At 48.6% G+C, this 22,294-nt stretch overlaps 1 long non-coding RNA gene across 2 annotated transcripts in view; it reads right to left on the bottom strand.

Annotated features, from left to right (window-relative positions):
* LOC134809347 (uncharacterized) overlaps nucleotides 1-17,183 on the bottom strand; it is a 112,419-nt gene extending 95,236 nt beyond the window's left edge. The window contains exon 1 of one of the 2 annotated variants that reach the window (XR_010154840.1): nucleotides 16,937-17,183. This is a non-coding gene — a long non-coding RNA (uncharacterized LOC134809347). The remainder of the gene's footprint in view (nucleotides 1-16,936) is intronic. The other variant, XR_010154841.1, reaches the window with a different exon arrangement.
* Nucleotides 17,184-22,294: the final 5,111 nt, after the last annotated feature.

Below are 22,294 nucleotides of genomic sequence, written 5' to 3'. Positions count from 1 at the left end.
TCCCTATATCTTGATAGGATTATCCCTGTGTGTGTCTGTGTCCCAATATCTTTTTTTTTTTTTTTTTTTTTTTTGAGACAGAGTTTCGCTCTTGTTGCCCAGGCTGGAGTGCAATGGCACGATCTCAGCTCACTGCAACCTCTGCCTCCCGGGTTCAAGCAATTCTCCTGCCTCAGCCTCTCGAGTAGCTGGGGTCACAGGTATGCACCACCATGCCTGGCAAATTTTTGTATTTTTAGTAGAGACGGGGTTTCACCATGTTGGCCAGGATGGTCTCAATCTCTTGACCTCGTGATCCACCCGCCTCGGCCTCCCAAAGTGCTGGAATTATATGCGTGAGCCACCGCGCCCGGCCGTTTTTTTTTTTCGAGACAGAATCTCGCTCTGTTGCTCAGGCTGAAGTGCAATGGCACAATCTTGGCTCACTGCAACCTCCGCCTCCCCGGTTCAAGCAATTCACCTGCCTCAGCCTTCTGAGTAGCTGGGATTACAGGCACCTGCCACCATGCCAGGCGAATTTTTGTATTTTTAGTAGAGACAGGGTTTTGCCATGTTGGCTAGGCTGGTCTTGAACTCCTGACCTCAGGTGATCCGCCCACCTCGGCCTCTCAAAGTGCTGGGATTATAGGCGTGAGCCACCGCGTCCATTCCCAATGTCCTCTTACAAGAACGTCAGTCTTACTGGATCAGGGTCCACCTTAATAACCTCATTTTACCTTAATAACCTCATTTTACCTTAATTACCTCTTTACATACCCTATCTCCAAATACAGCCACATTCTGAGGCCCTGGGGTTAGGGCTTCAACCTAGGAATTTTAGAGGGGACACAGTTTAGCCGATAAAAAAAGGATCGGCTGGGCACGATGGCTCACGCCTGTCATCCCAGCACTTTGGGAGGCTGAGACGGGCAGATCACGAGGTCAGGAGTTCGAGACCAGCCGGACCAACATGGGGAAACCCCATCTTTACTGAAAATACAAAAAATTAGCCAGGCATGGTGGTGGGCACCTGTAGTCCCAGCTGCTCAGGAGGCTGAGGCAGGAGAATCAGTTGAACCCGGGAGGCAGAGATTGCAGTAAGCCGAGATCGTGCCATTGCACTCCAGCCTGGGAGGCAGAGTGAGACTCCATCTCAAAAAAACAAAAAAAAAAAGGCTCACTCTTCTTTATCATTGAGTCGCCTGAATCACTGAGCAATCCCTGGCCACACCCTTTGGAACTCACCCACAGACTCCTGAGCTGGAGTCTCCTGGGCAGGCCTGGGACTCTGCATTGGAACATCTCTCTCTACAGGGTGATTCTCCTGGAATTAACCCAGCCCCAGCCTGAGGACCACTGCTCTAGAATCTTGCACCCTCCACCCACAGGGGCAAGACTGACACTCAGGGCCCACAGATTCTGATATCTTCCCGGACTTTCACCCACAGTGCAGAAAAACGCTGAGTGCCAAGGCTCACTGCTACCGCGGCACCTGCCGGGATTGGCGCTGATGCTTAGAGACGAGGGTGTGCTTCTCCTCGTCCTTTTGTGTGCTGGGTCGGGGGTACAGAGGCAGTTGGAAGCGCCCGGCCTCCCACTGGAGGGAAACTCCGATGATTCCACCCTGTCCTTCTTCCCTGAGTGTTCCCGTCCCCTCCCGGAATCCAGGCACCCACAGGTCATGTGTGACTCTCTCAGTCACCCCGCACACCCACGAGGACCCCTTATTCTCTCTCCTTCGGTGGTGTATCAGACAGGAAAACAGAACCAATAAGATGGAGAAAATCAATAGGAGGTAGATATGATTTTTTTTTTTTTTTGAGATGGAGTCTCACTCTGTGGCCCAGGCTGGACTGCAGTGGTGCGATCTCGGCTCACTGCAGCCTCCGCCTCCCACGTTCAAATGATTCTCCCGCCTCTGCCTCCCGAGTAGCTGGGACTACAGGTGCCCACCACCATGCCCGACTAATTTTTTTTTTTAATTTTTAATAGAGACAGGGTTTCCACCATGTTGGCCAGGCTGGTCTCGAACTCCTGACCTCGTGATCCGCCCTCCTTGGCCTCCCAAAGTGCTGGGATTACAGGTGTGAGCTACTGCGCCCAGCCTGGAGGTAGATCTTTTATACATACTTATGGACAGACATGTAAACACACATGTAGATAGGTTACAGAGAGATTTTAAGAAATTGGCTACTGGTTTTACACATACATATAGATATTACATATATATATATACACACACACATACACATGCAAAGAGAAATGTTAAGGAATTGTCTATATAGAAGGAATTGTCTACATAGGAAATACATATTGGCTTTAATCACAGTTATATAGACACAGGTAGATAGATAGATAGATAATATATATATAGAGAGAGAGAGAAAGAGATTTTAAGGAATTGTCTATGTAGGAGGTATATGTTGGTTTTTTACATACATATAGATATATAATGTCTATGTAGCTATTTATCTATATATAAATATACACAAAGACAGAGATGTTAAGAAATTCTCAATATTAGGATGTACCTATTGGCTTTATCCATACATATCTAAATAGAGATATATAATAGCTACACATCTATATGTAGGCCTGGCACGGTGGCTCACGCCTGTCATCCCAGCATTTTGGGAGGCCGAGGCGGGCAGATCACCTGAGGTCAGGAGTTTGAGATCAGCCTGGCCAACATGGTGAAACCCCATCTCTACTAAAAATACAAAAAATTAGCTGGGCATGGTAGTGGGCACCTGTAGTCCTAGCTACTCAGGAGGCAGAGGCGGGAGAATTGCTTGAACCCGGGAGGTGGAGGTTGCAGTGAGCCAAGATCACACCATTGCACTCCAGCCTGGGCGACAGACCAAGACTCCGTCTCAAAAAAAAAAAAAAAAGAGAGAGAGGGGGAGAGAGAGAGAGAGGGAGAGGCAAAGAGATTTTAAGGAATTTCTATGTAGGAGGTATATGTTGGTGTTTTACATGCATATATATATACACACAATGTATATATATATATATACACAATGTCTATATATATAAATATACACAGAGACTATCTATATATCTATATATAAAATACACAGAGAGAGAGAGATGTTAAGGAATTATCAGTATAGGAGGTACATATTGGCTTTATCCATACATATCAATATATAGATATATAATAGCTATATATCTCTAGGCCGAGTACGGTGGCTCACGCCTGTAATCTCAGCACTTTGGGAGGCCGAGACGGGCAGATTACCTAAGGTCAGGAGTTCGAGTCCAGCCTGGCCAACATGGTGAAACCCCGTGTCTAGTAAAAATGCAAACAATTAGCCAGGCGTGGTGGTGGGCACCTGTAACCCCAGCTACTTGGCAGACTGAGGCAGGAGCATCGCTTGAACCCGGGAGGTGAAGGTTGCAGTGAGCCAAGATCACACCATTGCACTCCAGCCTGGGTGACAGAGCAAGACTCGGTCTCAAAAAAGAGACAGAGAGAGAGGCAAAGAGATTTTAAGGAATTGTCTATGTAGGAGGTATATGTTGGTTTTTACATACATATAGATATATAATGTCTATATATGTATATATAGGTATACACACAGAGAGAGATGTTAAGGAATTGTCAATATAGAAGGTACCTATTGGCTTTATCCATACAGATCTATATATAGATATATCTATATATATACATACAGAGAGAAAGGAAAGATTTTAAGGATTTGTGTATATAATAGGTACATATTGGCTTTATTCATGCATAGCTATATGTAGACATATAATATCTCTATATCTATGTCTATATAAATCTATATACACAGAGAGCGAGTTTAAGAAATTAACTATGAAGGAAGTATATGTTGGTTTTATACATACATATAGATATTTGAGGGAGAGACATTTTAAGGAATTGGCTACATAGGAAGTATATATTGGTTTTATACAGACATCTATAGGTCTTGAGAGAAAGGGAAAGAAATTTGAAGGAATTGTCTAAGTAGGAGGTATATGTTAGTTTCATATATACATATATTGATATTTGAGAGAGATTTTAAGAAATTGGCTAAGGCCGGGCGTGGTGGCTCACGCCTGTAATCCCAGCACTTTGGGAGGCTGAGGCAGGCAGATCACCTGAGGTCAGGAGTTTGAGACCAGCCTGGCCAACATGGTGAAACCCTTTCTCTACTAAAAATACAAAAATCAGCCAGATGTGGTGGTGGGCGCCCGTAATTCCAGCTACTCAGGAGGCTGAAGCAGGAGAATTGTGTGAACCTGGGAGGTGGAGGTTGCCGTGAGCCGAGATCGTGCCACTGCACTCCAGCCTGGGCAACAGAGCAAGACTCTGTCTCAAAAAAAAAAAAAAAAAAAGAAAGAAATTGGCTAAGTAGGAGGTTTATGTTGATTTTATGCATGCATATATAGATATTTGAGCGAGATATTTTAAGGAACTGTCTAAGTAGGAGGTATATGTTGGTTTTACACATACATATATAAATATCTAAGAGAGATTTTTAAGGGATTGGCCATGTAGGAGGTATGGCCATGTAGGAGGTATATGTTGGTTTTATGCACGCATATAGATATTTGAGAGAGATTTTAAGGAATTGGCTATGAAGGCGGTATATGTTGGTTGTATGCATGCATATAGATATTTGAGAGAGAGAGATTTTAAGGAATTGGCTATGAAGGCGTTATATGTTGGTTTTATGCATGTGTATACAGATATCTAAGAAAGGAAGATTTTAAGGAATTGGCTCAATGATTCTGGAGGGGAAACACTAAATTCTTCAGGTAGACCAGCAGGCTGCAGACCTCAGGAAGAGTTAATGCTGCAGCTGGAACCCGAATCCTGGGAGGCAGAATCCTTTTGTCCTTGGAAAACATTGGTCTTTGCTCTTAAGACCTTCAACTGATCGGACGAGGCCCACCCTCATCGTGCGTGGTCACCGGCTTCATTCAGACTCTGAACAAAATGTTCATCTCATCTGAAAGATACCTTCACAGCACCATGTAGCCCAGTATCTGACCACATACCAGGTACTGTGGACACAAAATTCACCATTTCAGGCAGTTCACGCTTCAAGACAGCTTGTGTGGATGGTGCCTCACCACCGCCTCCTGGTGTTCATTGAGAATATTACACCCAGGAATGCACGTCTCCCCTTCATACCTTTGTGAGTTTTTTTGTTTTTGTTTTTGTTTGTTTGTTTTTGTTGTTGTTTTGTTTTGTTGTTTGTTTTCTGAGAAGGAGTCTCACTCTGTCGCCCAGGCTGGAGTGCAGTGGCGCAATCTCAGCTCACTGCAACCTCTGCCTCCCGGGGTTCAAGAGATTCTCCTGCCTCAGCCTCCCGAGTAGCTGGGGTTACAGGCGTGCACCACCCCCCCCCCCCAGCTTATTTCTTGTATTTTTAGTAGAGACAGGGTTTTGCCATGTTGGCCAGGCTGGTCTCAAACTCCTGACCTCAAGTAATCCGCCCACCTCGGCCTCCCAAAGTGCTGGGATCACAGGGGTGAACCACCATGCCCGACCCTTTTCATATCTTTTCAAAGCATTTGCAAGTCCCCAGACGAGCTGAATCTCATCTCAGCCTGAGCTCAAACCCTGGAATGGAGATTGTGAATTCCCTTTGGACACAAAGTGAGGGGAGAGGTAAGGCAATTCTGTGGCAGGCAGCATTCTACTAAGAAGTATTCTTATGAAAGGCCGGGCGTGGCGGCTCACGCCTGTAATCCCAGCACTTTGGGAGGCCGAGGTGGGCGGATTACTTGAGGTCAGGAGTTTGAGGCCAGCCTGGCCAACATGGCGAAACCCTGTCTCTACTAAAAATACAAGAAATAAGCTGGGCATGGTGGTGCACGCCTGTAACCCCAGCTACTCGGGAGGCTGAGGCAGGAGAATCACTTGAACCCGGGAGGCAGAGGTTGCAGTGAGCTGAGATGGTGCCATTGCACTCCAGCCTGGGTGACAGAGCGAGACGCCATCTCACACACACACACACACTGGGCGACCGAGAGACACTCCATCACACACACACAGACACAGACACAAAAGAATTGTTTTTATGAAAGTTAAGACTCAGGGCCAGCATGGTGGCTCACACCCGTAATCTCAGCACTTTGGGAGGCCAAGGTGGGAGGCTCACTTGAAGTCCAGAAGTTTGAGACCAGCCTGAGCAACATACTGACATCCTGTCTATAAAGAAATTATTTTATTTATTTTATTGAAATTTCATTTCAGACAGGGTCTCGCTCTGTCACCCAGGCTGGAGTGCAATGCCACGATCTTGGCTCAATGCAACCTCGATATCCCGGTCTCGGGAGATCCTCCCAGCTCAGCCTCCTGAGTAGCTTGGACCACACGTGTACGCCACCACACCCAGCTAACTTTTGTATTTCTTGGAGACATAGGTTTTTGCCATGTTGCCCAGGCTGGTCTCGAACTCTTGGGCTCAAGTGATCCTCCCACCTTGGCCTCCCAAAGTGCTGGGATTACAGGCATGAGCCACTGCACCCAGCCAAAAAAATTTTAAAAACACCTAGCCAAGCATGGTGGCACAGGCCTATAATCCTAGCTACTCACATGGCCGAGGCAGGAGGATTGCCTGAGCCCAGGAGTTTGAGACTGCCGTCAGCTAGGATTACACTACTACACTCCAGCCGGGGCAACACAGCAAGATCCTGTGTCTAAAAGAGATAAACGAATAAAAGTTAGACATCAGTGCTTGCAAGAAATTTAGCTTCTTCATTCATTCATTGATTTTCCCACAGTTATTGAATGTCTCCTCTGAGCTAGGGTCCACTCTAACGGGGCCCAATACAGTAACAACCAGTGTTCACAGAAATAGCAAGCTCTCAGCTTGCTTCTCTCCTGCCTCTTAATCTCAAAATCTCTTGCTCACACACATCGGTGTCACACGCGTCCGTGTGAAGAGAGTCCACCCACAGGCTTTGTGTGAGCAGCAAGGCTTTGATGTCACCTGGGTGCAGGTGGGCTGAGTCCATAAAAAAGAGTCAGCAAAGGGTGGCGGGATTATCATTAGTTCTTATAGGTTTGGGATAGGCAGTGGAGTTAGGAGCAATTTTTTCTGGGCAGGGAGTGGATGCTACAATGTACATTCTCAAGGGTGGGGAGAATATTACAGAGTACCTTCCTTTTTTTTTTTTTGAGACGGAGTCTCGCTCTGTCGCCCAGGCCGGACTGCAGTGGCGCGATCTCGGCTCACTGCAACCTCCACCACCCGGGTTCACGCCATTCTCCTGCCTCAGCCTCCCGAGTAGCTGGGACTACAGGCACCCGCCACCACGCTGGGCTAACTTTTTGTATTTTTAGTAGAGACGGGGTTTCACCGTGTTAGCCAGGATGGTCTCGAACTCCTGAACTCGTGATCCGCCCGCCTTGGCCTCCCAAAGTGCTGAGATGACAGGCGTGAGCCACCGCGCCCGGCCTACAAAGTACCTTCTTAAGGGTGGGGGAGGATATTACAAAGTACCTTTCCAAGGGTGAGGAGACTGTATCGTACAAAGTACATTCACAAGGACAGGGGAATATCACAAAGTACACGACTGCAAGGGCGGGGAGGGTGTATTGTCACAAAGTCAACTGATCAGTAAGGGTGGAGCAGGAACAGATCACAATGGTAGAATGTCATCTTTTGTGGTCCTTCAGTTGCTCCAGGCCATCTAGATGTGTACATGCAGGTCACAGGGGTTACGATGGTTCAGCTTGGGCTCTAAGGCCTGACAATCAGTCCACAAAGGAGCTGTCCAAGGCTGCGTCACTGGCGTGGAAAACAATACGTATGGAAATATTAAAGACCAGTGTTGGGTCTTCGGCTGTCCTAGACACCTGGGGACGCCTGAAAGTCTGGAAATGCACTGTTTGTAAGAAAAAGCCTTTGAGAGGCAAATGCACCCCTAAGCAGTAACATGAAGTTGGAAGAGGATACACAGAGGAGTTTAGGGATGGAAGAAAGCTTAAAGTGGGTGAGAAGAGCCTGGTGCAGTGGCTCACGCCTGTCATCCCAGCACTTTGGGAGGCCGAGGTGGGCGTATCACCTGAGGTCAGGAGTTCGAGACCAGCCTGGCCAACATGGTGAAAGCCCGTCTCTACTAAAAATACAACAACAACAACAACAAAATAGCTGGACGTGGTGTTGGGTGCCTGCAGTCCCAGCTACTTGGGAGGCTGAGGTAGGAGAATCGCTTGAACCCGGAGGCAGAGGTTGCAGTGAGCCGAGATCACACCATTGCACTCCAGCCTGGGCAACAGAGTGAAACTCCATCTCAAAACAGAAACAAAAAAATACAAATGGCTGAGAAGGACCAGAGACCCCTCCGAAGGTCCTGCCACCCCCCACCTCGAGGCATGGAAATAGAAAGAAAAATTGTGAGTTTCTTCAAGAGACATTCTGGGCAGCTAGCCCGCCCTACAACCATTTGGGGAGTGAATGAATAACACAGTAAACAAGCAAATAGTAACTCAAACAATAGCCACCCCTAGGAAGCCAGAGTCATAAGATGTTTGATTCCCCATAGAAATGAAAGAAAACATAATGATATATGTCTCTGAGTTGTTTTTGTTTTTCTTTCTTCTTTGTTTGTTTGTGAGATCTCGCTCTGTCGCCCAGGCTGGAGTGCAGTGGCACAATCTCAGCTCACTGCAATCTCCGCCTCCCGGGTTCACGCCATTCTCCTGCCTCAGCCTCCCGAGTAGCTGGGACTACAGGCGCCTGCCACCATGCCCGGCTAATTTTTTGTATTTTTAGTAGAGACGGAGTTTCACCATGTTGGCCAGGCTGGTCTCGAACTCCTGACCTTGTGATCTGCCTGCCTCAGCTTCCCAAAGTGCTGGGATTACAGGCCTGAGCCACTGCGCCCGGCTGTTTGTTTGTTTTTGAGATGGAGTTTTGCTCTGTTGCCCAGGCTGGAGTGCAGTGGCGCAATCTCGGCTCACTGCAACCTCTGCCTCCTGATTTCAAATGATTCTCCTGCCTCAGCCTCCCAAGTAACTGGGATTACAGGCACACACCACCACGCCCGGCTAATTTTTATATTTTTAGTAGACACGGAGTTTCACCATGTTGGCCAGGCTGGTCTCAAACTCCTGACCTCAGGTGATCCGCCCGCCTCGGCCTCCCAGGGAGAGCCTGTCCCAGAAACAGGTTATACCTGTCTCAGCCTTTTCCTGCTCACAGGCGAGTGCCCAGAAAGCCTCATGAACGTTGCTGGAAATGAAAATCATCTCTCTTAGCTTCAAAGAAAGAGGAGTCAGAGGGGGTGAAAAGTGAAGTGGCCGGCACGCCCGGCGGGCTGCGGTGAATGAAATGTCAGGTTTCCAGGTGTAAAACGGTCCCCTGCGGACATCAGAAACAACCTTTCCACTCCTCAGCCTGCAGATGCTCAATTAGACAAACGGAACCTTGTGGCAGCTTTTATCTTTCTCTCTAATGGTCATTGAACGTACTGGCCTTTGATTTTAAAAGTCCAGGACGTGTCCGGGCGCGGTGGCTCACGCATGTAATCCCAGCACTGTGGGAGGTCAAGGTGGGTGGATCACAAGGTCAGGAGTTCGAGACCACCCTGGCCAATATGGCGAAACCCCGTCTCTACTAAAAATACAAAAAAATGAGCTGGGCATGGTGGCACATGCCTGTAATCCCAGCTACTCGGGAGGCTGAGGCAGGAGAATTGCCTGAATCTGGGAGGCAGAGGTTGCAGTGAGCTGAGATTGTGCCACTGCACTCCAGCCTGGGCAACAGAGCAAAACTCCATCTCAAAAACAAACAAACAGCCGGGCGCAGTGGCTCACGCCTGTAATCCCAGCACTGTGGGAGGTCAAGGTGGGTGGATCACAAGGTCAGGAGTTCGAGACCACCCTGGCCAATATGGCGAAACCCCGTCTCTACTAAAAATACAAAAAAATGAGCTGGGCGTGGTGGCACATGCCTGTAATCCCAGCTACTCGGGAGGCTGAGGCAGGAGAATTGCTTGAATCTGGGAGGCAGAGGTTGCAGTGAGCCGAGACTGTGCCGCTGCACTCCAGCCTGGGTGACAGAGCAAAACTCCATCTCAAAAACAAACAAACAGCCGGGCGCAGTGGCTCATGCCTGTAATCCCAGCACTGTGGGAGGTCCAGGTGGGTGGATCACAAGGTCAGGAGTTCAAGACCAGCCTGGCCAATATGGCGAAACCCCGTCTGTACTAAAAATACAAAAAAATTAGCTGGGCGTGGTGGTACATGCCTGTAATCCCAGGAACTCGGGAGGCTGAGGCGGGAGAATTGCTTGAATCTGGGAGGCAGAGGTTGCAGTGAGCCGAGACTGTGCCACTGCACTCCAGCCTGGGTGACAGAGTGAGACTCCGTCTCAAAAAAAAAAAAGAGTCCAGGACCTGACTTTCATCCCTGGAGATGTCCCAAGCAAGATAAAAATCCTGTAATCCTTACCAGCGAAAGCATGCCAATTCACCGGGCACAGAAATAATGAGTTTCTCTAAATTATTATTATTATTATTATTTGAGACGGAGTTTCCCTCTTGTTGCCCAGGCTGGAGTGCAGTGGCTCGATCTCGGCTCACTGCAACCTCCACCTCCTGGGCTCAAGCGATTCTCCTGCCTCAGCCTCCCGAGTAGCTGTAATTACAGGTGCCCGCCACCACACCTGGCTAATTTTGTATTTTTAGTAGAGATGGGGTTTCTCCATGTTGGTCAGGCTGGTTTCAAACTCCTGACCTCAGGTGATCCACCTGCCTCGGCCTCCCAAAGTCCTGGGATTACAGGCGTGAGCCACCGCGCCCAGCCGAATTTCTCTAAATTATAAAGCACAGAAGGCCGAAACCACTACGGACAGGTTTGTTCAAGAGTTCTCAGAGCTCCACAGTCGGCTCGGGAACATTTTAGAGAATGCTTGATAAACACAAGGAATAAACAATTCATGATTCTATGAATGAAATGAGTTCATTTCCTTCCCTAATCAAGATGCTGTACTGGGTTAAAATGTATCCCCCCTCCAAAACAAATTCACGTCTACCCGGAACCTCAGAGTGTGTCCTTAATTGTAAGTAGGGTCTTTCTACATGTGATATAGTTAAGGATGTTGAAATAGGATCATCTTGCATTTAACTTGGGTCCTAAATCCACTGACAGGTGTCCTTCTAAGAGACAGAAGAGGAGACACGGACACAGAGGAGGAGGCCACGTGGAGACGGAGGCAGAGACTGGAGTGATGCGGCCACAAGCCCAGGGACACTTGGAGCCCGCAGGAGCTGGGAGAAGCAGGAAGGACCCTCCCCTAGAGCCTCCAGAGGGAGCTGCATGTAGTTGAAAGATCTGTTCACATCCTATTGTCCACAAGCTGCACTGGGACATTATTTGGAAATAGTGTCTTTGTAGATATGATTACTTAAGTATCTAGAGATGAGGTCATATGGAGTTGGGTGGACCCTAAATGCAATGACAGGTGTCCTTCTGAGAGACAGAAGAGGAGACACAGACACAGAAGAGAAGGCCACGTGGAGATGGAGGCAGAGATTGCAGTGATGCGGCCAGAAGCCCAGAAATGTCTGAAGCCCCCGGGAACTGGGAGAGGCAGGAAGGACCCTCCCCTAGAGCCTCTGGAGGGAACCAGACACAATTGCAAAGACTTGAATGGTGATCCCCAAAAGATCTGTCCATGTCCTAACCCCCAGATTCTGTGAACCGGACCTTATTTGAAAATAAGGTCATTGCAGATGTAATTAGTTAATGATCTTGAGATGAGATCATCCTGCAGTAGGGTGGGCTGTAAATGCAATGACAGGTGTCCTCCTAAGAGACAGAAGAGGAGACACAGACACAGACACAGAGGAGAAGGCCACGTGGAAACAGAGACAGAGACTGCAGTGATGTAGCCACAAGCCCAGGGACACCTGGAGCCCCCAGGAGCTGGGAGAGGCAGGAAGGACCGTCCACTGCAGCTTCTGGAGGGAGCTGAATACAACTGGAAGAGATTGAGTGGTGGCCCCCAAAACATGAGTCCACATCAAAACCTGAGAACCTGTAAATGGGACCATATTTGGAAAAAGGGGTCTTTGCAGATGTAGTTATATTAAGGATCTGGAGATGAGATCATCCTGCAGTAGGCTGGGCCCTAAATGCAATGACAGGTGTCCTCCTAAGAGACAGAAGAGGAGACACAGACACAGAGAAGAAGGCCACGTGGAAACAGAGACAGAGACTGCAGTGATGTAGCCACAAGCCCAGGGACGCCTGGAGCCCCCAGGAGCTGGCAGAGGCAAGAAGGACCCTCCCCTAGAGCCTCCGCAGGGAGTGTGGCCCTGAGACTCCTGGTCTACAGAACTGAGAGAGAATGTTTCAATCCCCTAGTACCTATCAGTGAGACTTTATTTGGAAATACGGTTTCTGCAGATATAATTAATTCAAAAGCTCGAGATAAGATCATCCTGGAGAACAGTGGACCCTAACTCTAATGACCACGGTCCTCATAAAAGACAGACGAGGAGACACGGACACAGAGGAGAGGGCCATGTGGAGACGGAGGCAGAGACCGGAGTCATGCGGCCACAAGCCCAGGGATACGTGGAGCCCCCAGGAGCTGGGAGAGGCAGAAAGGACCCTCCCCTACAGCCTCCGGAGGGAGCACGGTCCTAAGACGCGTTGTTCTGACACTTCTGGTCTCTAGGAGTGAGAGAGAATGAGTTTCTGTTGCCTTAAGCCCCTAGTACCTGTCAGTGACACTTTATTTGGAAACAGGGTGTCTGCACACATAATTAATTCAAGGAGCTTGAGATGAGATCATCCTGCAGGAGAGTGGACATAAATCTAATGACCACCGTCCTCACAAGAGACAGAAGAGGAGGCCAGGCGCGGTGGCTCACGCCTCTAATCCCACCACTTTGGGAGGCCGAGGCAGGTGGATCACGAGGTCAGGAGATCGAGACCATCCTGGCTGACACGGTGAAACCCCGTCTCTACTAAAAATATAAAAAAATTAGCCAGGCATGGTGGCAGGTGCCTGTAGTCCCAGCTACTCAGGACGCTGAGGCAGCAGAACGGCGTGAACCCAGGAGGCGGAGCTTGAAATAAGCCGAGATCGCGCCACTGCACTCCAGCCTGGGCGACAGAGCGACACTCCGTCTCAAAAACAAACAAACAAACAAAAAGAGACAGAAGAGGAGACACAGACACAGAGGAGAAGGCCACGTGGAGACGGAAGCAGAGACTGCAGTGATGAGGCCACAAGCCCAGGGACACCTGGAGTCCCCAGGGGGTGGGAGAGGCACGATGGACCCTCCCCTACCTTCCCCTAGAGCTTTCGAAAGGAACTGGGTGCAACTGAAATGGATTGAACTATAGTCCAGCAAAAGCTACCTGGCAATGCCTCATGCACAGTCCCTCTCTGCATCTTGAAAGCCAGCTGTATAGCCTCTTCCAATCTCTCTGACTCTGCCCATGCTACCTCCTCTTCTGAGAACCCTGTGAAGACACTGGGCCCATCCAAGATGCAGGATCATGTCCCATCTCCAGATCCTTACCTTCATCGCACCTGCAACATTCATTTTGCCACGTGAGGTCACATGTTCACAGGTGCAGGGATCCAGGAATTAGGATGTGGCCATCATCATGGGTGTTATTTTCCCTACCCATATACCCCAATCCGAGGGATGAACGACAGCTCTGAAGTCAGTGATTATAGCAAGATTACCGCCTACCCTTGAAAACATCAAATGTATTGACTGTTAGAGGTTGTGAGGGACCATTCCCTCAAGTCCAAAGACACAAAGGGTCCTTGTCTTGACAAACCCCATCATCCTCGTGTTTTGGAGGGTTTTGTTTGTTTGTTTTATTGAGATGGAGTTTCGCTCTTGCTGCCCAGCCAGTGGCGCAATCTCGACTTACTGCAACCTCCACCTCCTGGGTTCCAGCAATTCTCCTGCCTCAGCCTCCCGAGTAGCTGCGATTACAGGCACCTGCCACCACGCCCGGTTAATTTTTGGATTTTTAGTAGGGACGGGGTTTCACCATGTTGACCAGGCTGGTCTTGAATTCCTGACCTCAAGCGATCCACCCACACTGTCCTCTGAAAGTGCTGGGATTGCAGGTGTGAACCACTGTGCCCTGCCAGCTTTAATGTTAATAGCTGTATTTGTGGTATTTGAATATGTGTTTTTGTTAACCTGACCTGCAATTCCCTAGAGCACTTTTTAAAAGCCTGCTTTATCAAATCTGAAGTTGTATGGACAACGGTGATATTTCTGGTACTTGCTGGAGGTGTTTTTTTTTTTTTTTTTTTTGGTTAATGTCTCTCAAACTGCCACATGAATGCACCACTTTAAAAGGATTGAATAGTGAAATGTTCATCAAAGCCAAATACAAACACTCCTTGACCTAAAATGGCTTACGTCCTGATAAACCCATTGTAAGTTGAAAAGATCCTTGCTTGAAAAGACATTTAATAAAGCTAGCCTTCCAAACATCATCGCTTAGCCTGCCTTAAACACACAGGACTCACATTTGTCTACAGTTGGGCAAAATCACCTAACGCAAAGACTATTTTAGAATACAGTATTGACTGTCTCATGTAATTTATTAAATACTGTGCATAACATCAATTTTTTGTTCGTTTGTTTTCAGACAAAGCCTTTCTCTGTTGCCCAGGCTACATTGCAGTGGCGTGATCTCGGCTCACCGCAACCTCCACCTCCCGGGTTCAAGCGATTCTCCTGCCTCAGCCTCCTGAGTAGCTGGGATTACAGGTGCCCGCCACCACACCTGGCTAATTTTTGTATTTTTAGTAGACATGCGGTTTCACCATTTTGGCTAGGCTGGTCTCGAACTCCTGACCTCAGGTGATCCACCTGCCTTTTAAAAATTTTTTTAAAAAAAGAGAGAGTCTGTCTCTGGAGTGCAGTGGCTGGAGTTCAATGGCGCGACCTCAGCTCACTGCAACCTCCGCCTCCCAGATTCAAGTGATTCTCGTGCCTCAGCCTCCTGAGTAACTGGAATGACAGGCACTTGCCACCACGCCCGGCTAATTTTTTTTGTAGTTTTAGTAGAGACAGGTTTTCACTATGTTGGCCAAGCTGGTCTCGAACTCCTGACCTCAAGTGATCCACCCGCCACGTCCTCCTTAAGAGCTGGGATTACAGGCATGAGCCACCACACAGACCCTGAATAAAGTTTTGACAGCATTATTGATTACTGTTCTGAGTGACATTTATTGTTTTATATTTTTTTCTTCCCGGAGAGCTATTATGTCCTTATGAAAACAATTATTAAAGCATACAAAATTACAGCTAGACAGGTGGAATAAATTCTAGTGTTCTAAAGCCCTGTAGAATGATGATAGTTAACAATAATATATTCTACAGTTTCAAATAGTTGGAAGGAGGATATTAAATGTTCCCTACACAAAGAAATGATGGGCATGGTAGCTCACGCCTGTAATCGCAGCACTTTGGGAGGCGAAGCTGGTGGATCACCTGAGGTCAGGAGTTCCAGACCAGCCTGGCCAACACGGCAAAACTCTGTCTCTACTAAAAATACAAAAATTAGCTGGCTGTGGTGGCACATGCCTGTAATCCCAGCTACCTGGTAGGCTGAGACAGGAGAATTGCTCGAACCCTGGATGTGGAGGTTGCAGTGAGCCGAGATCATGCCATTGCACTGCAGCCTGGATGAGACAGTGAGAGAAGAAAGAAACACAGAAAGAAAGAGAGAGAGAGACCAAAAGAGAGAAAGTGAGACAGAGAGACAGAAAAAGAAAGAGAGAAAGAAAGGGGGGAGAGAGAGAGAGAGAGAACGGAAGGAAGGAACAAAGGAAGGAAGGAAAGGCAGCTCGACGTGATGGACATGCTATCAATCATCTCATTATAGATTATATGGATCTGATCATTAATTATACATTGATCATATTATATGCTATAAGGATCTGATAATTACACACTATATGGATAGAAACATCACTATGTATCCCGTGAATATGTGCCATTTTTCTCAATTAAAAAGAATAAAATAAGGCCGGGTGCGGTGGCTCACGCCTGTAATCCCAGCACTTTTGGGAGGCCGGGTGGATCACGAGGTCAAGAGTTCGAGATCACTCTGACCAACATGGTAAAACCCCGTCTCTACTAAAAAAAAAAAAAAATATATATATATATATATATATATATACAAAAAAATTAGCCGGGTGTGGTTGCGCTTGCCTGTAATCCCAGCTACTGAGGAGGCTGAGGCAGGAGAATCGCTTGAACCCGGGAGGTGGAGGTTGCAGTGAGCTGAGATCGCACCACTGTGCTCCAGCCTGGGCGGCAGAGTGAGACTGTCTCAAAAAATAAAAAAATTAAAAAAAAAAGAATAAAATAAAAATTTTAAAAAGCACAGAATTTGTATAACTCATTCTGACAAATAAAAGTCACTTGTTCTTTTTTTAATCGAATAAATGGATACGAGGTCTTGCTATGTTGCCCAGGTTGGTCTCAAATTCCTGGGCTCAAGTGATTCTCCCACCTCGGCCTCCCAGAGTGCTGGGATTACAGGCGTGAGCTACCGTATACGGCCTAAAAGTCACTTTTTTTTTTTTTTTTAATACGGAGTCTTGCTCTGTTGCCCAAGCTGGAGTGCAGTGGCTCGATCTCGGCTCACTGCAAGCTCCGCCTCCCAGGCTCAAGTGATTCTCCTGCCTCAGCCTCCCAAGTAGCTGGGATTACAGGCACCCCCCACCAGGCCAGGCTAATTTTTGTATTTTTATTATAGACAGAGTTTCACCATGTTGGCCAGGCTGGTCTCGAACTCCTGACCTCAGGTGATCCTCCCACCTTGGCCTCCCAAAGTGTTGGGGTTACAGGCGTGAGCCACTGCGTACGGCGTAAAAGTCACCTATTTTTAAACAAAAGACAAAAGAACTATGTGACCGAAGAGAACAGCAGTAAATGACACAGAACTCACTCTGTTTTCACAAACCCTCCATGCCCCGCATCTCACCGGATCCCCGGAAGCTGGTGGCCCCAGATGAATTTGTAAGCTTCCTTCCTGCCAATGCTTCGTGCAAGTGCACGCCGGGGCAAGCCCATCGAGAAGCCGAATTGCTTCTGCCGCTTCCCCTCTAAGCGCTGTTGAAACTTGGCAGCAACTTGCCAGGGGGGACCCCTTCCCACTGTGCAGGCGCTGACGTGATTCACAGGGTTCGCCAGATTCGCACTCAACCCATCTCTGGGCTGTGGTGGGCCCTGTGTGATTGACAGCTGCCTGGCTCTATAGCAGGGTGACTTCAGCTAGACTCAGCCAATAGGGAATAGGTGCAGGGGCTAGGGGGCGGGAAGAGAGAGAGAGAGAGAAGGCCCTGTGTAATTGACATCTGCCTGGCTCTGCTTGACATCACCTGGCTGGGTGACTTCATCAGGGTTCAGCCAATGGGGAGCAGATGCAGGGGCTAGGGGGCGGGAAGAGAGAGAAGGCCCTGTGTAATTGACATCTGCCTGGCTCTGATTGACAGCACCTGGCTGGGTGACTTCATCAGGGTTCAGCCAATGGGGAGCAGGTGCAGGGGCTAGAGGGCGGGAAGAGAAGGCCCTGTGTAATTGACAGCTGCCTGGCTCTCATTGACATCACCTGGCTGGGTGACTTCAGCAGGGCTCAGCCAATGGGGAGCAGGTGCAGGCACTAGGGGGCGGGAAGACAGAGAAGGCCCTGTGTAATTGACATCTGCCTGGCTCTGATTGACATCACCCTGGCTGGGTGACTTCAGCAGGGCTCAGCCAATGGGGAGCAGATGCAGGGGCTAGGGGGCGGGAAGAGAGAGAGAAGGCCCTGTGTAATTGACATCTGCCTGGCTCTGATTGACAGCACCTGGCTGGGTGACTTCATCAGGGTTCAGCCAATGGGGAGCAGGTGCAGGGGCTAGAGGGCGGGAAGAGAAGGCCCTGTGTAATTGACAGCTGCCTGGCTCTCATTGACATCACCTGGCTAGGTGACTTCAGCAGGGCTCAGCCAATGGGGAGCAGGTGCAGGCACTAGGGGGCGGGAAGACAGAGAAGGCCCTGTGTAATTGACATCTGCCTGGCTCTGACTGGCGTCACCCTGGCTGGGTGACTTAAGCAGGGCTCAGCCAATGGGGAGCAGGCGCAGGGGCTAGGGGGCGGGAAGAGAAAGAAGGCAAAGAACGGATTCCTTCTCCTCTACCTTTAGCCCTGGGCGTCAGGACTTGATAGAACAGCCCCTCCCTTGCTCCTTGAGGTCTGGGATTTGCATCAGCCTCCCTGGCGTTTTCTTCTTATTTGACCCGCCCCTCCTTCTCAGTGACCCTCCTTTTCTCCAAGGCTCTGACGCCACAGAGCAAGAAGTCAGTTCGCCGCCTGTACACTGACCTATGTAGGCAGATATTATTATTATAATATTATTATTATATTTTTATTTTTATTATATTTATATTTCATTTTACTTTATTTTACTTTTTATCTTATTTTATTTTAGAGACAGAGGCTCGTTGTGTTGCCCAGGCTGTAGTGCAATGGTGCAATCTCGGCTCACTGCAACCCCCACCTCCCGGGTTCAAGCGATTCTCCTGACTCAGCCTCCTGAGTAGCGGGGATTACAGGCATGCGCCACCAACCCTGGCTAATTCTTGTATTTTTCAGTGGAGATGCGGTTTCTCCATGTAGGCCAGTCTGGTCTCGAACTGCTGACCTCAAGCGATCCGCCCGCCTCGGCCCCCCAAAGTGCTAGGATTACAGGCTTAAGGGTCATTTTTAAGAAGACTCCTTGTTCAAAGAAGTCTGCTGAGCAGTGAGTTTGCGCTAAAACAGCTTGCGAAGCTCGGAGAGGAGAATGTTCCCATTCCCGAACTCGTGTTGGGTCACACACGCCGCTGTTGGGAAGACAATGGCACCTGCCGCTCAGACCCATCGAGGCCGGACAGGGGTTTTATCAAGGTCAGCCCCAGGCCGCTTCCCGTCTGTAAATGGAGTCTCGTGGTGCCCGAGGTCGGGGGTGACGATGCCCGGAGATCGTGCAACGGCTCCTGGGAGGTAGGAAGATCTCTGGTGCCGTCCGGGTGCACTCTGGGTGTGAGCACTAACCAGCGAGCCCCCTGGCCTGCAGAGACGGCCTTTCCTCCACACTCAGGTCACCTGTGAGGAATGTACCTGTGGCCCAAGAAGTCAAGATGGCCCAGAGCGCAGGGCTCTCTCGGGGCAGGTTGTGCTTTTTCACACCTCGGACGCTGCCCTGCTGTTCCCTCCGCTACCACATCCACCCAGGGCTGAACGCACCAGGCTCGTTGCCACCAGGCCCCACCTGGGACCACACAGAGAGTGTCTGCCTGTGCCCCCTCCCCTCACACACACAAATCAGCATGTGCCTATACACATACGCACATGCACATACACACACACACACATAGACGCACACATGCAGACACACGTATACACACACATGTGCAAATGCTCACATTCACATACACAAATACATACACACAAATGCATACAGACACTAACAGGCATACACACTCATACATATCCATATCTACACACACCCAAATATACACATGCACAAACACATACACACAAATGCATACAGACACCAGCATACACGTGCATACATATCCATATGTACACACACAAAGGCACACATGCACATATGCACATACACACAAATGCATACAGACACTAATATACATGCTCATACATATCCATATCTACACACCCAAATATACACATGCACATACACACAAATGCATACAGACACTAATATACACGCTCATCCATATCCATATCTACACACACAAATGCACACATGCACATATGCACAAATGCATACACAAACAACTGCACACACACTAGCATGTATATACACACACATGCACACACACATACACACCCAAATATACACATGCAGAAACACACTCATGTGCAAATACATAATACACTTACACAGACATAAATACACAAATATAAACACACACATTCACATGCATATACAAAGAGGCAAACACACAGAGACAGCCATACATATACAAACACACATCCACAAAGACACACACATGTACAGACACAAACATAATCACAAGCAAAGATAACACACAAACACATACACAGACACACGCAGAAACACACACGCATACACACATTCCTGAAGCTCTCCACCTCTACCAGCCACACAACCATATGCACACACATACACATTTCTTAGTTAAGAAAAATAGACCGGGCGCGGTGGCTCACGCCTGTCATCCCAGCACTTTGGGAGGCTGAAGTGGGCGGATCACGAGGTCAGGAGTTCGAGACCATCCTGGCTAACACAGTGAAACCCCGTCTCTACTAAAAATACAAAAAATTAGCCAGGCGTGGTGGCTCATGCCTATAATCCCAGCACTTTGGGAGGCCGAGGCAGGGAGATCGCGAGGTGAGGAGATCGAGACCATCCTGGCTAACACAGTGAAACCCCGTCTCTACTAAAAATACAAAAAATTAGCCAGGCGTGGTGGCGGGCACCTGTAGTCCCAGCTACTTGGGAGGCTGAGGCAGGAGAATGGCGTGAACCCAGGAGGCGGAGCTTGCAGTGAGCTGAGATCGCACCACTGCACTCCAGCCTGGGTGACAGAGTGAGATTCTGTCTCAAAAAAAAAAAAAAAAAAAAAAAAAGAAAGAAAGAAAAATAGAAAAACACATCTTTAGAAACTAAGTATCACCTGCAAACTGCAAAACAAACAAACAAACAAAAAAGTGTGCTGGGGCTTGGATAACCACAACTGACAACCTAAATTATTGAGGTAGCAAACTGCCTAGAAGAGGTAGACATTTGCGGCCCTGAAATCAGGACCCGGCCGTGAGAGACACCGCCTGCCTTGGTTTTACAGTTTTATTAGCCACATCCCTCAGGGACTCTCACCGCAGGTCTCAGGGGCTCTCTCTAATCTTGTTAACCTTCTGCGCCTCTCCTCCCGGAGTGCAAATTAATCTTTCTTAATGCGAGAGGACAGGGCAGCTTTGGAAAGGCCGTCACCAGACAGCCAGCGTTCCCCATCCTCAGAACTGGACCTTGGAGAGCTTTGGTGTATGGAAACCGGCTCCCCTGGTGGGGGTGAAACGTTGAAACCCTGACAGACGGTGTCACTGAGCTTAGAGCTCATGTTTCTAGAAAAGGCAACAGATGCAGTGTCTGATGATGAAGCTTAATTTGGGATGTGCTGAGCAGGAATTATTTAAACCAATCCCTTGATGAATTTGTCTTCAAGGAACACGTCGTTTCTCTCGTGAGTCACTCAGGCTCCTGGACACCTGCCTGCCAGCCCTCACTGAATCTCCCCAGAGGCTCTTCATGTCTGCTGCCTGACAATTTTCTCCAGAGTGTACGAAAGCAAAGGAGAGAGCTCCCCTCCCACACTGCTGGAGGGACGTGGGGACTTACCGCATGGCTGATGCTCTCAGGTTCCAGCCAGACTTAATGTCCTAAAATGCACCCAAGACAGGCAGGCCTGGGTCCAGACGGCCAGCGGGGAGGGCTGCCCGGGCTCGTCTGCAGAGCCCGGAAAAGGAGGAGGAGGTGAACAGAGGAAGGAGGAAGGGTGATGGGGCCTGCAGGGTGTGATATGACGTGAGTTATCACCTCCCTTTGTGCTGCTGCTGTTTCTTACTGTGGGAAAATACCCATCACACACAGTTTGCCATTTTAAAAATTGCACAATGAAGAGACGATTTAGTGCACTGAGCATTTTACACAACCACCGGCCCTAGCTAGTTCCAGAACACCTTTGTAACCCAAAAAAAAAAACACCCCATACCCATTAAACCGTCACTCCCCAGTCTCCCTGCTCTCAGCCTTAAGCAATCACCCATCTGCTCTCTGACTCTGCAAACAGTCTTATTCTACACACTTCATGCAAATGATATTGTGCCATTTTGCACTTTTGTGCCTGGGTGTTTTTTGTGGTGGTGGTGGTGGTGGTTGTTTTGTTGTTTTTGTTTTCACTCCGTTACTTCTACACCAAACTAATACATGATGTATTCAGTCAGAGGCTATCAAGGACTCAAAAGAATACAACCTTTTCTTTTTTTTTTGAGATGGAGTCTCACTCTGTCACCCAGGCTGGAGTGCAGTGGCGTGATCTCGGCTCACTGCAACCTCCGCCACCCGGGTTCAAGCAATTCTCCTGCCTCAGCCTCCCGAGTAGCTGGGATTACAGGTAACTGCCACCATGCCCGGCTAATTTTTTTTGTATTTTTAGTAGAGATGGGGTTTCACCATGTTGGCCAGGCTGGTCTCGAACTCCCGACCTCAGGCGATCCACCCACCTCGGCCTCCCAAAGTGCTGGGATGACAGGCGTGAGCCACCACACCTGGCCC

Source organism: Pan troglodytes, chromosome X (assembly GCF_028858775.2).
Source record: "Pan troglodytes isolate AG18354 chromosome X, NHGRI_mPanTro3-v2.0_pri, whole genome shotgun sequence".
NCBI lineage: Eukaryota > Metazoa > Chordata > Mammalia > Primates > Hominidae > Pan > Pan troglodytes.
Note: the sequence above shows the minus strand (reverse complement) of the source record. Positions and strands in the feature narration are given on the sequence as shown.